Source organism: Bufo gargarizans, chromosome 5 (assembly GCF_014858855.1).
Source record: "Bufo gargarizans isolate SCDJY-AF-19 chromosome 5, ASM1485885v1, whole genome shotgun sequence".
Lineage (NCBI taxonomy): Eukaryota > Metazoa > Chordata > Amphibia > Anura > Bufonidae > Bufo > Bufo gargarizans.
The window spans coordinates 109229252-109244871 of NC_058084.1; positions in this window are offsets into that span (position 1 = coordinate 109229252).

Sequence of the window (15620 nt, forward strand, 5' to 3'; positions counted from 1 at the left end):
CCAACAGCTCGTTACCACCCGTCTTGCAAGGGGGAGAGGGCTGCCTTGTGTAAAGAAGAACTGCTTGCGGTGAAATGGAGAGACAAGCGTGACGTTTACATGCTCTCCTCTCACACAGACACGACAATACAAATTGAACGAGCAACCAGTGTCATTGAAAAGCCCCTCTCGGTCCACGACTATAATTCGCTCATGGGAGGGGTGGACTTCAATGACCAGATGTTGGCTCCTTATTTAGTGTTCCGCTGCACCAGACGCTGGTATAAGAAGGTGTCTGTATATTTGATTCAATTGGCTGTATATAATAGTTTTGTTCTCTACAGTAAGGCTGGGAGAACAAGATCCTTCCTCAAATTTCAGGAAGAGATCATCGAGAACCTCCTGTATCCAGGAGGTTCCGTGGCCCCACCCACCAGTGTAGTGAGCCGTCTACACGTTTCTGGTACCTCAACCCAAGCGTCACCCCGAAAAAGATGTTGTGTCTGTAGCAGGAGTGGAATAAGGCGTGGCACCCGCTATTTCTGTCCTGACTGCCCTGACCACCCTGCCCTATGCTTAGGGGAGTGTTTCCGGAAGTACCACTCACAGGTACACTATTAGCATAGGGATTGCATCTCACAGGACAGGCACACAGGGCTATTAAGGCCCTTTCACACAGAGCTGCTGCAAACCTCTCCTTTCACCTGGCACAAAGTGCATGATGTACTTCGCCACATCTCTGGGCGATTTGCGCTTTGCACATTGTCCCATGGGAAAGGAGAGGTTTGTCCTTTAAAAAAGGTAAAAAAAACGAAACAAAAAAAATCACTGATATGCAAAAAAGTTAATGTTCTGTTCAAAAAGTTAAATATAGTTTATTAAAATTAATGTTCCGTCCAAATGTTATTATAATGTTAATAAATGTATTGCGTTGCAGCCTGTTTTTTTCCTTTTACCTTCTAGGTGTATGCGGCGCTTCTCCTCTGCAGTAAAAGATACGTTTGCCAAGGCTTATGAGCTGAGGGGGCGGTGGTGTTCATATGCTTTGGCAAACACTTTGTATATATAAAAAAAAAAATCCCGGCAATGATTTATTCATCCACATCAATTGATGTGAATGGAGAAATCGGGTTTGCCAGGGCATAAGAGCTAAGTGGGTATGGATGTTGGGCGGAGCTCCTATGTCCTGGCAGACGCCTTTCCCCTCCTTTTTTTTTTTTGGGCAGAAATTTTTTCATCCACATTGATCGATGCGAATGAAGTAATCTGTGCCGTTCATTTTATTCTTGCAGCCCAGAGGCTGAACGGAAAAAAAAAATCTCATTACCCGTATGCTCAATATAAGGAGAATAGCAAAAAACTCCTAATGCTGGCCATACATGTAATGATTGCGGAGACCCTCAAATGCCAGGGCAGTACAAACACCCCACAAATGACCCCATTTTGGAAAGAAGACACCCCAAGGTATTTGCTGAGGGGCATATTGAGTCCATGAAAGATTGAAATTTTTGTCCCAAGTTAGCAGAAAGGGAGACTTTGTGAGAAAAAAATAAAAATAAACAATTATTGCTAACTTGTGACAAAAAATAAAAACTTCCATGAACTCACTATGCCCATCACGAAATACCTTTGGGTGTCTTCTTTCCAAAATAGGGTCACTTGTGGGGTAGTTATACTGCCCTGGCATTTTAGGGGCCCTAATGCGTGAGAAGTAGTTTGAAATCAAAATGCGTAAAAAATGCCCTGTGAAATCCTAAAGGTGCTCTTTGGAATGTGGACCCCTTTGCGCCCCTAGGCTGCAAAAAAGGGTCACACATGTGGTATCGCCGTACTCAGGAGAAGTTGGGCAATGTGTTTTGGGGTGTCTTTATACATATACCCATGCTGGGTGAGATAAATATCTCAGTCAAATGACAACGGTATATGGTATAAAAAAAATGGGAAAAGTTGTCTTTTAGAGAGATATTTCTCTCACCCAGCATGGGTATATGGGTATATGTAAAAAGACACCCCAAAACACATTGCCCAACTTCTCCTGAGTACGGCGATACCACATGTGTGACACTTTTTTGCAGCCTAGGTGGGCAAAGGGGCACAAATTCCAAAGAGCACCTTTAGGATTTCACAGGGCATTTTGTACACATTTTGATTTCAAACTATTTCTCACGCATTAGGGCCCCTAAAATGCCAGGGCAGTATAACTACCCCACAAGTTACCCCATTTTGGAAATAAGACACCCCAATGTATTTCGTGATGGGCATAGTGAGTTCATGGAAGTTTTAATTTTTTGTCACAAGTTAGTGGAATTGTGACAAAAAATAAAAAGTTCTATGAACTCACTATGCCCATGAGCGAATACCTTAGGGTGTCTTCTTTCCGAAATAGGGTCATTTGTGGGGTTTTTCTACTGTGTGCTCAGAAAGTCAGAGCTGCTTTAAAAAGCGGAAATTCACATTTTTGTACCATAGTTTGTAAACGCTATAACTTTTAGCCAAACAATTTTTTTTTTTACCCAAACATTTTTTTTATCAAAGACATGTAGAACAATAAATTTAGATAAAAATTTATATAGAAATGTAGTTTTATTTGAAAAACTTTACAACTGAAAGTGAAAAATTTCATTTTTTTTGCAAATAAATCGGTAAATTTCAATTAATAACAAAAAAAGTAAAAATGTCAGCAGCAATGAAATACCACCAAATGAAAGCTCTATTAGTGAGAAGAAAAGGGGGTAAAATTCATTTGGGTGGTAAGTTGTATGACCGAGCAATAAACGGTGAAAGTAGTGTAGTGCAGAATTGTAAAAAGTGGTCTGGTCATTAAGGGTGTTTAAGCTAGGGGAGCTAAGGTGGTCAAACACCCATTTAGGGCAAGATCCTAAATTCGAGAAATATGAGGAAAGCGTCAAATAAGGGACGTGGCCCAGGTCGTGGTGCTGCTGGTGGAGCTCCTGTTGCAGGGAGAGGACGTGGTCGATCTGTGCTAGCTACACGCACAAGTGATAGTAGATTGGGTTGCTGACAATGCCTCCAGTTCCTTAACATTGTCCCCTACCCGGTCTCCTGCTGAAAGATGGGAGTTGGCACCTGCAGCCCATGTCCATCAGTCTTTCACCTCACCCCCTTGCAAATCAGTCTAAACCACAAGTCATGCAGAAGTCTCTTCTGCTTTTTGATGACTCTGTTAGCAGGGTTTCCCAGGGCCATCCACCTAGCCCTGCCCCAGAAGTGGAAGAGATTGAGTGCACCGATGCCCAACCACTTATCTTTCAAGATGAGTAGATGGGAGGACCATCGCAGCACGTCTTGGATGATGACGAAACACAGATGCCAACTGCTGGGGCTTTCGAAAGTGTGCAGACCGACAAGGAAGGCAGGGGTGAAGACTGGGTGGAATTTGATGTGGAGGACAATGAGGTCCTCGACCCCACATGGAATCAAGGTCATGCGAGTGACCTATGTAGTTCGGAGGAAGAGGCAGTGGTCGCACAGAGCCACCAGCACAGCAGAAGAGGGATCAGGGTGCAAAAGCGGAACGGCCGTCCTCTAGACAGTACGCCTGCTACTGCCAACCGCAGCAAGGGACCGAGCACACCAAAGCCAGCTCCAAGGAGTTCCCTGGCATGGCAGTTCTTCAGACAATGTGCTGACGACAAGACACGAGTGGTTTGCACGCTGTGCAATCAGAGCCTGAAGCGAGGCATAAACGTTCTGCAACCTGCATGACCAGGCATTTAAGTGCAAAGCACGAGCTGCAGTGGAGTAGACACCTCAAAAACCAAGAAAGGTCTCTGGCTCCTCCTGCTTCCTCTTCTGCTGCAGTCTCTGCCTCTTCATCCACCTCTGCAGTGACAGTGCCACCTGTCACCCCCAAACAGAGGATCTTCCAGCAACACCACCACCTGGGTCACCAAGCATCTCCACAATGTCACACAGAAGCGTTCAGCTCTCCATCTCCCAAACACTGGGGAGGAAGAGGAAGTACCCCCTACCCACCCGCGATCCCTAGCCCTGAATGCCAGCATTTCTAAATGACTCGCCTTTAAAAGCGCTGTCATTCCATCTGGTGGAGACGGATAATTTTAAAGGCCTTACGGCGGTGGCTGTCCCACAGTACGTCGTGCCCAGCCACCACTACTTTTCCAGGCGAGCCATCCCTTCCCTGCAGAACCAAGTAGGGGAAAAAATCAGGTGTGCGCTGTGCAACGCCATCTGTGGCAAAGTGCACCTAACTACGGATACGTGGACCAGTAAGCAAGGTAAATGCAGTGGCGTGGGCCTGAGGCAGATAGCAGTTTGGCGCATGTCCTTCCACCACCGAGGATTGCAGGGCGCTTCAGTTTGCCTCCTGTTGCTTCCTCCTCCTACTCCGCTTCCTCATCCTCTACCGGCTCCTCATCCGGTCAGAGTCACACTTTCACCATCAACTTCAGCACAAATTCAGCACAGCCAGGGGTAAACGACAGCAGGCGTTTTAAAACTTATCTGTTTGGGAGACAAACCCCACACCACGCAGGAGCTGTGGACAGGCCTTGAACGACAGACCGATGAGTGGTTGGTGCCAGTGAGCCTCAAGCCCGGCCTGGTGGTGTGTGATAATGGGCGAAATCTCGTAGCAGCTCTGGGACTAGGTGGTTTGATGCACATCCCTTGCCTGGCGCATGTGCTGAATTTGGTGGTGCATAGATTCCTTAAAAATTACCCCGATATGTCAGAGCTGCTGCATAAAGTGCAGGCCATCTGTGCGCGCTTTCGGAGTTCTCACCCTGCTGCTGCTCGCCTGTCAGCGCTGCAGCGTAACTTCGGCCTTCCCGCTCACCACCTCACATGCGACGTGCCCACAAGGTGGAACTCCTCCTTGCACATGCTGGCCAGACTGTGCGAGCAGCAGCAGGCGATAGTGGAGTTTCAGCTGCAGCACGCACGGGTGAGGCACTCTACGGAACAGCACCACTTCACCACCAGTGACTGGGCCTCCATGCGACACCTGTGTTCCTTGTTGCGCTGTTTTGAGTACTCCTCTAACATGGCCAGTGCCGATAACGCCGTTCTCAGCGTAACTATCCCACTTCTATGCCTCCTTGAAAAAACGCTGCTGGCGATGATGGAAGAGGATGTGGCACAGGAGGAGGAGGAGGAAGAGGGATCATTTCGTAGGGTTTCTGGCCAGTCATTTACAAGTGGCTCCGAGGGTGGGTTCCTGCACTCACAAGCGCCAGGTACACAATTGTCCAGCCAGGGCACAGTTCTGGAGGATGACGAGGTGGAGGATGAGGAGGAAATAGAGGAGGAGGAACCATGTTCGCAGTAGGGTAGCACCCAGACCAGTTCATGGCCATCACTGGTGCGTGGCTGAGGGGATACAGAGGACACAGACGATACACCTCCCACGGAGGACAACTTTTCGTTGCCTCTGGGCAGCCTGGCACACATAAGCGATTACAAGCTGCAGTGTCTCCGCAACGACTGCCGAGTTGCCCACATTCTAACTTGTGCCGATTACTTGGTGGCCATGCTGCTGGATCCCCGTTACAAGGACAACGTACCATCCTTAATTCCCTTACTAGAGTATAATCGTAAGATGCGCTAGTACAAGTGCACGCTGGTAGACGTGCTGCTGGTGGCATTCCCACCTGACAGCGGGGGCACAGTGGAAGCACAAGGCGAAGGCAGAGGGCGAGAAACAGGTCGCCGACGCAGCTGGGGCACCACCAGCACCTCAGAAGGCAGGGTTAGCATGGCCGAAATGTGGAAAAGCTTTGTCAGCACGCCACAACAATTAGCACCACCAGCTGATATGGAACGTCTTAGCAAGCGGCAGCATTTCACCAACATGGTGGAGCGGTATGTGTGCACACGCCTACACGTACTGAATGACGGGTCTGCCCTCTTCAACTTCTGGGTCTCCAAATTGGGCACATGGCCTGAGCTTACCCTTTACGCCTTGGAGGTGCTGGCCTGCCCTGCAGCCAGTGTATTATCTGAACGTGTGTTTAGCACGGCAGGGGGCGTCATCACAGACAAGCGCAGCCGTCTGTCCACAGCCAATGTGGACAAGCTAACGTTCATTAAAATGAACCAGGCATGGATCCCACAGGACTTGTCCGTACCTTGTGCAGAATAGACATGTATACCGGCCTTAACCAGCCATTGTTATACTGCAGCGCAATTGCTAATTCTTGTATTTTGGATATTTCACACTCTTTTGGAGTGTACCCTAATTAAAAATAAAAATTAAAATTAAACCCAAAAACCAGTGTTGGCTACCTCGTCCTCCTCCACCGCCGCTTCCACCTACACAGCTATGTCCACCGCCTCCGCATACTCCTACTTCATATGGAACTCCACCTCATAAATAAAATTAAAAATTTTTTATTTGTATGTATTTTACTTTATGTCATTTCACTACATTTTCAGGTGAAATTCACCAATTTTTTGGTGTTAAGTACCACTGCTATACCTAGTAGACAGGTTAAAAAAATAAAAATAAATTGTCAGTGACATTTTCTGGTGAAATTCAGCAATTTTTGGGTGTGATGTACCACTGCTTTACCTAGTAGACAGCTAAAAAAAATAATACTTTGTTACATTTTTGGGTGAAAATTGGCACAACAAATTTGACAGCTTAATAAATTAATTATTTTTCTTTTACATTTTCGGGTGACAATAAACAATTTTTTTCTGTCATAGACCCCTGCTCTACCAAGTAGACAGGTTACATTTTTGGGTTGACATTTTACAATTTTAGATGTGAGTAAACCCCTGCTCTGCATAAGTGACAGGGAATAAAATTTCAGAAATTCTTCTTTAATTAATGTGCGCCACATCCTTTCATTCAATGCTGAAACTTTAACAAGTTGTACCACATTTGCGCTTCAATAATTTGTCCCAGATTTCCGCTTTACTCATTTGGCCAATATGTGCGCTTAAATAATTTGTCCCACATTTCCCCTTTACTCATTTGGCCCACATTTGCGCTTCTGTAATTTGGCCCACATTTGCACCTCAATAACTTTTCCCATATTTCCGCTCGATCCCCCAAAAAATGTATTAATTTATCTCCCTTAAATTATGTCTCTTTTTCTCACGCGCCCTCTCCGGCGTGGAACCCTGATTTGCCGATAACTGTGATCAACATGGTAGGCTCAGAAAAGAACATTGAAAGTTGATAGAGAAGATATCCAAATGGATAGTGGATGTCACTGGGGCACCTCTACATAGGTGACAGGAACATACATTAAAAAAAATCGTCAATTACATTGTCAGGTGACATTTTTTCAAATTTTGCCGAATAGAAACCCCTGCTCTGCATAGTTGACAGGGAATAAAATGTAAGAAATTCTTCATTAATTGATGCGCGACACATCCTTTCATTCAATGCTTAAACTTTAAAAAGTTGGCCCACTTTTACGCTTTAATACTTTGGCCCATATTTCCACTCTATAATTTTAAATTTGAAAAAAATGAATCCTCCCTTGGATGTGGTCTCTCTTTTTCACGCTCCCTCTCCGGCCTAGAACCCTGATTCCCCGCCACCCGTGATCACCATGGTAGGCGCATAAAAGAACATCGAAAGTTGATAGAGCAGATATTAAATTGGATTGTGAACATCACGGGGACGTGCGACATGGTGGGGCAGTAAGTATGCACACGCCTACACAAACTGACTGACAGGGGTCAGCCCCTGCAACTTCTGGGTCTCCAAATTAGGCACATGGCCTGAGCTTGCCCTTTACCCCTTGGAGGTGCGGGGCTGCCCTGCAGCCAGTGTATTGTCTGAACGTGTGTTTAGCACGACTGGGGGGGGTTATCACAGGTTATATTTCCCAATGTTTTGGGGTGTACCCTAATAAAAAAAAAAAAATGTAAAACAAAAAGCAGTGTAGGCTACCTCCTCCTCCACTGCCGCTTCCACCTACACCACCACATCTACCGCCTCCTCAACCTCCTACTCCATATGGACCTCGTCCTCCTAGATCAAGATTATTATTTTTACGTATTTTTTGTTATTTAAAGTCATTTCCCTATCCAAATTTGTTTGCAGAGCACTTTCCATGCTCGTAACCACATTTTGATGCCATTTGCAGCCCTCTAGCCCTTTTCATGACATTTTTACAACCATTTTATTGCTCAAAAGTTTGGGTCCCAATTGACTTTAATGGGGTTCGGGGTCAAGTTCGGGCCCCGAACTCGAACTTTTTTCTGAAGTTCGGCCGAACCTGTCGAACTGGAACATCCAGGTGTCCGCTCAACTCTACTTACATTATTTTTGTATCTCTCGCCTACACTCCGTAATGTATATATACAGTTATGCAAATAGGTATTTCATTCCTTTACAAATGATTACTTAGTACCTGGTGTGACACGTACCAAATCAGTCGATTACATCATACATCTCGATCTCGCTGTGAGTGTATATATATATATATTTATACACACATGGAGGTACAGATGTAGGATGTTACCGGCTGATTTTGTACATTTCACACACACACATAAATCAATATACGTATGTTTGTGTATATTGTGAGGCAGTAACAGACCTCACACAAGTTAGAGGCAAGGAAGGGGTGGAGGTACTCAGGCTAGGATAAATCATCTCCCAGCGTGTCAGTCTGGGGGAAGTGTTGTCTTGGGATAGAGACTGTGACAGAGGCTTGGAGGCTCTGTGAGTGTGGTCTCAGCCAGGCAAGGCTGAGGGGCCACAAGGCTGGGTGGTAGCCTGGAGTTGGGGGACGCAGCGACGCCTGGGAGTGTTGCAGGGCCATAGTCAGTCGGGCTACTAAGCCTCAATCCCCCACAAGAGACATTGGACTTGAGTAGGGTTGCCACCTTTTCTTCAAGTCAAACCCGAATACTTAAGCGCCTTGCGGCAATTTTTTGGGGTAAAGTATACACTATGCACGCGGGCGGCGGATCATGACCCATCACCTGGCTTCCTGCTTTCCCATGAAGACGGCGTTCAAGTGAAAGAACACCGGCTTCAGAGGCAACCTAGCTTCCTGACCAATCAAGAAAAGGGGCGGCGAGTCATGATTTCAATCAGCTTCGTGATTGGCTAGGAAGCCGGATTCACTTTTTTGTAGGCAGCATACCTTCCTGACCAATCAGGAGGCCGGGACGTGAGTCATTACTTACTGCCCAGCTTGCTGATTGGTTAGGAAGCCAGGCTGCCTAGCAACAAGTGAAGCAGGCTTTCTAGCCAATCAGGAATCCAGGAGGCGGATAATAACCCACCTCCTGGCTTCCTGATTGGAAAGGAAGTTCCAATATCGGGGAAGGTATCGGAGCATTTGGGCAAGTACAAGTACTCGCCCAAATACTCTGTATCGGCAGCAATATTAGTATCGGTATCGGTACATCTATAGTGTAAATCCATTTTATTGATAGTTGTCATTGAAACGACAAGCACATTTCTGGGCCTGATGAAGGGACCCTGCAGGGCCCCAAAAGCACTTGTTGATTGGACAACTATTAATAAAATGGATTTTGCACTAACATGAAATTTGGATGTCTGTATTAGATGATATGTCTTATTGCACATAGAATACTAACAAGTGCCGTGCCCCCCTTCCAATTAATATTTTTTAACACTGTCTTCAAATGTTTTAAATACCTTTTTTAAAAGTTCAGATCAGAGGTCCAGGTGTGGGGAGAAGGATGGCAGTCACGGCGTTGGTCGCATAGGTCCACTGACTCCCAGAAAAAGAAGAAGAAACTGCTGGAGCAGGGAAGCTGCCGTAAAATGATTTCTCCCACGCTCCCAGTCTCTCTCTGATGTCACTTCCTCTCACTAGCAGAGAGAAGGAGAGGGAGGGGAGTTTCTGAAGACAGCGCCGTCTAGCATCACACACAGGCTCTCAGCTGATCTCCGCCACCGCTCACTGCCAGCTGTCAGGTGCGGCTAGCTGGCAACTGGTCTGCAGTTTGAAATGGAATCCTGTGCCCGGGTCTGAGAGAGGCTTGTACCCGGGCACAGGATTACAAACCCGGAATGTCCGGGTCATTCCCGTAAGGGTGGCAACCTTAGACTTGAGATCGTGTGTGAACGGTGCTCTGTACAGCCAGGAGGCTGTGGGACATTGGCTGGAAAAGCCGCATCAGTTCACAGGGTGTGAACTGTACCTAATAGGTGAGTCAGGGACGTTAATATATTAGTTAGAGCCTGGACGGGCGAGTGTTTATTGTTTTATTGTTCTGCTTTTGCTGGTGTGCTACAATAAATGCACTGTTTGGACCTTAAACCTGGTGTCCTGAAGCCGTATCTGTGAGGATGATCCCCTGAAAGAAAGCTACCCCTCACAATGAATACATAAACTGCAATCCTCATTCTGTATTCCAGTAAAAGGCCCCGTCCATCATTACATTACATACATCCCCCACTTAATTTGGATTTTTATATGAGTTCTGAGTTGTTTGTTTAAATTCTGAACATTGTGTGATTACAGGTGTTCTCCGTTCCCTCCGTCCGCCGCAGGCCTTCCACAGAGAATCTGGAGGTAGTGGTGGTGTCCGCAGAGGAGGAGGGAGAGCAGGCGGGACCCTCCCAGCAGCAGGATGCACCACCCCCACCTGATGTGGCCAAAGTGGTGAAGATGGACACTGAAGAAGCCGGACCTTCCCAGGACCCGGTTCCCCCCCCCCCCAGGTCCTGATGAGGAGGAGGTCCCCAACCCCCGCCAGGAGGGTAAATATGTGCAAACAGCAATATAATTCTGTATCCATAACATGTATATTGAATATTTCAAGGTGTGTAGTGAGCATTTTGACTGATCAGGCGTTTCCCAGAATTAGGAAACACTTGGCTGTGAAAATGAAAAATTATTTTTTTTTTCCAGGAAAAGTGGTTTACAACAACATTTTTTACACCAGTCTTTGTGGTGCTTTTGACAGCACTGCATAAATCGGTGCCTGTACTGTGGTGGAAGCCGGGGATTGAAGTCCCGGACCGGAGCGGCAGCTGGCCAGATAGAAGCTGTTGCGCTGCAGCTGACAAGCTCTATAGACAGCCGGAGACTGCCACTGAACCTGTAAACTGCATTTTCACCACTCCTGACCCACTGTGGGAACCACTAAGAGCTCCGGTGGATGAGGCCCACAAATGAAAGGAGACAGGTCCTGGATTTGAAACAGGTAGGAGAAGTGGAGCTGGTGCCTGCCCGGATCGGACGCCTGGGGAGCAGATCAGGACTGAACCCAAGGTTCTAAAGGCACTCAAGTAAGCAAACAGTAGGGATAGTAGCTCATACCCTCACAATACCCTTGAATACCCTCCTCCCCCGGGACTTTATTAGATTGCGGCATAAAACGAGACAAAACCAGAGGTTGGAGCCTCAATTTGAAGTTCAGAAACACTGGGGGAGATCTGTTTATAGAGCTGTAGAGAGATGTCTTTAGTAATAGAGACATTCATTATCCACCTGCCTAATCACTGGGAAATTTCTTCTCTGTGCTGAACAAGACAAAATAATCATACACTGAGAGATATGTACTAGCACAGCCTGAGACATACAAGATTCTAAATTGAAATCTGAAGCCTTAGATCCACAAGACAGAGTGTAATTTCTGTTTTCCTACAGTCTCAAAAGCACTACAATACAGAATATGGCATAATCTTGCACCAATGAGAAGTATGCCTAAAGACCTACCCTCTGGTCAACCTAACTCAATAACCTCTCATGTGAAAAGGAGAAATTTTCCTTCAGCGGCTGCCTTCTCCTTCTTCCCTTCACAAGAATATTTTATTGGTTTTCTTCCATACATATAAGCGGATGTACTGATTTAGCTTGTTTTGCATTTATACTGTGAAGAGTACCGTCTAGAAAATGGGAAAACTAAAAGGACTAGCAGAAGAGTCAAGAACACTTAAAACACCTAAAAAACAACCTGACATAGACAAACCATTAGGAAATACAACTACTGAGGTGGAATACTCCAAAGACGCCATGAAGGGCCAGAGTAAATCCTTTGCGGCCCTAGGCCCGGGTTCAGATAGTGAGGACGAAGATGATGACAGGATTACCTCAGAACATATATCAGAACCTTACCGACCTCTGAAAACATCCGAGACATGTTCCAGGAGAAAACCATCAAAACTGGATTGTCAGAAATCAAATCTGATATTAGTCAAGTATTCAACAGAATGGACTCAAATTCTCAATAGAAGAAGTTTCTGAAAAAGTAGTCCAACATGCATCCCATCTAGAAAACAAGGTCAAATCCCAACAGAAAGAGATTTATGTAACAAGAAAAAGAAACAGGGGCGGCACAGTAACAAACACAGTCCGACTTGAAACAGCAGGGAGCAGTATCTCGGCCGCTCGGAGCCTTCACACTGACGGCGGTGCTCAGCTGCTGGTAGCAGAGAGGTAATCACAAATGTAGTAGCGAAGAAAAGAATATGCAGCGGCACTCACCGATGTGATGTAAACCAAACGGGTCCTTTATTTCAATAGGCAGGGGGCAGACAATTCTTTACACGCACAAGAAGAGCAGCGACGGCCGTTTCGCGCTATCAATCGCTTCCTCAGGTTCTGTGTCGATGCAGAGCCTGAGGAAGCGCTTGATAGCGCGAAACGGCCATCGCTGCTCTTCTTGTGCGTGTAAAGAATTGTCTGCCCCCTGCCTATTGAAATAAAGGACCCGTTTGGTTTACATCACATCGGTGAGTGCCGCTGCATATTCTTTTCTTCGCTACTACAGAAAGAGATTTATGATCTAGACCTTCACATGGACGACCTAGAAAATAGGTCCAGACGTAATAATCTCAGGATAAAAGGCCTTTTGCAACAAGTAGAAGATAAAGACATTACAAAAGTCCTGACGCAGCTCTTCCTGGAACTACTTGGAAAATAATTAGAACCCCAAGACTTGGGCATTGAGAGAGCGCACAGAGTCTTTCGTCCTAGACACTTTTCATCTGATGTTCCTAGAGCCGTTCTTTGTTATCTACTTAGTTTCCGTCTGAAGGAGGAGATACTAAAAAAGGCTCGCTTTGCCAAAAAGATTGAGTATGATGAAAGGGAAGTCATCATTTTCTAGGATATCTCAAAATTCACTTTAGACAGGATGTTTATATTGCTCTTTTGGCTAGATCAGTGGTCTTTTAGGTCTAAGATCTGAGACCATTATCTACTCAAACACTCTTTTGTGTTATTGTACTACACATAATAAATTGTAATAATCTGTTACACTGTTTAGGCGTAAGCCTGAATCTGTCACCAGATCTGGTGGAGTTCATATTGACCTTACTGGATTTTGTTTTAACACATAATCATTTCCTGTTCAAGGATCGATATTACCTTCAATTGCGAGGTGTAGCGATGGGGGCGACTTGTGCGCCCTCATACGCCAATTTATTCCTTGTCTTTTGGGAACGTGAACATGTACAGCAGGCAATGGAGGGAGCGGATGGTCAGGTTATATCCTGGATGCGCTTTATAGACGACTTTTTGTTTATTTGGCAGGGGTCTAGGATAGCATTGGACTCATTCTTGACACAGCTTAACATGAATGATTGGAACATCAGGCTGACACAGACCGTCTCTCAACATCAAATGACGTTTCTGGATATCAACATCAAGACATCTGCAGATGGTACCCTATCAACTGGAGTTCACCGTAAGGACATTGCTGTCAACGCCCTTTTGCATGCCTCCTCTTTTCATCCCCAACATCAAAAACGTTCCATACCGATTGGACAGTTCTTAAGAGCCAAAAGATTATGTACAACAACAGAGGACTTTGAAGATGAGTCAACGCTGCTTCGGCAGCGTTTTAGGCAAAGAGGCTACCACCCTGTGGTTATTGAACGGGGGTATCAACGGGCCTTAAACACTTCTCGACAAGATCTTCTTACAACCAAGCCCAAGAAAGTGTCAGATATTACATCTGACAGAACGCGACCAGTCTGCATGATTACGGATTACAGCACACAATGGAATAACATCAGGAAAACCTCTGTGAAGTTCTGGCCGATCCTGCAGACTGATCATGCTCACCTCGAGTCCCACTTTAGTATCTCGACGTAGTAAGAATCTTAATGACATCTTGGCATCCAGCCTTATGTTCCACCAAAACCCCAGGACTTCTTGTCCCAGACCAGGGGACCCAGATGGGGGTCGATATCTTGTGGGCACTGTAGTATCTGTAGGGCTATGGTTAAGACTGATTCGTTTTATGATTCATCTGGTAAAAATGTATACAAGATTGTGCATTTCATCAATTGCAGCACCAGTGGTGTCATATATTATGCAACATGCCCATGTGGATTAATCTACATTGGCATGACAACACGTGAATTACGCATACATATTCAGGAACATCAAAGTGATATACGTACGGCATCCAAAGTTGGTGATGATGATAGAGAACGGATAGTGAAGCTCAAACCAGTTGCGCGACACTTCCGTTTGAAACACAACAATTGATGGCAGGACCTGAAGGTCCGTGGCATCGATAGAGTAAATTTGGGCTCTCGGGGTGGTGACCTCTTTAGGCGTCTTGAACAGGTTGAAAGCAAGTGGATAGTCAAACTTCAGACCCAAGTACCATATGGGCTTAATGATAAGGTACCCTTTGCCTCCTTTCTGTGAGTAGCTCCTCCTTAAATCTCCTTGCTGTGTCCGGGTCTTTTTATGTTTTATGTGATTGTGTTGGGTATGTGTGGTAGATTCTCTAGTGGGCTGTGGACTATGCGAATGGCCAATCAATTCATGTGTGTGGTTGTGGTATCTAGATTTGGTACACATGGTGTGTTTTGCATGAGATTACAAAGGCATACAGGGGTTGTATGGATGTTACAATTGGATCACGGGGACACCTAGTGGTTTTTGTTCATGAATAAATGGTCGCGGGGGTACCATGATGATATGCGTTCATCTATAGTTGGGATACTATGAAGGGTCTTGGTTTAATTATATTATAGCACTTATCACATGATAGATGGTACCGTATTCACCTTCTTTTGTCTCCTGAGTTTTTCACGGCTATTTTTCAATAATTTATTATTATTATTTTTCCAGAAATTTCTCTCTCCCTGTGTGCACATTTTTACGTATCACACAGGGACACAGAGTAGAGCACGTTATTCCCAACCTTTTGGGTTGGTCTAAATTGTCATTTATATGTGTTGCACTAGTCCATTGGGCCTTATGATACTGACAGGATATATATTCACCCACTAATATGTATTTTTTCACAGGCAACATATGATTCTTTCACTTATAGCATGTTTATACTTTCAAAAAGTTATTTTGCGCATGCGCCAAATTTTTCCCCTTTTCGTATCCCAGCTCTACAAACCGGATTCCAAAAAAGTTGGGACACTAAACAAATTGTGAATAAAAACTAAATGCAATGATGTGGAAATGGAAAATGTCAATATTTTATCTGTAATAAAACGTAGATGACAGATCAAACGTTTAATCCGAGTAAATGTATCATTTTAAAGGAAAAATACGTTGATTAAAATTTTCACGGTGTCAACAAATCCCAAAAAAGTTGGGACAAGTAGCAATAAGAGGCTGGAAAAAGTAAATTTGAGCATAACGAAGAGCTGGAAGACCAATTAACACTAATTAGGTCATGATTGGGTATAAAAAGAGCTTCTCAGAGTGGCAGTGTCTCTCAGAAGCCAAGAT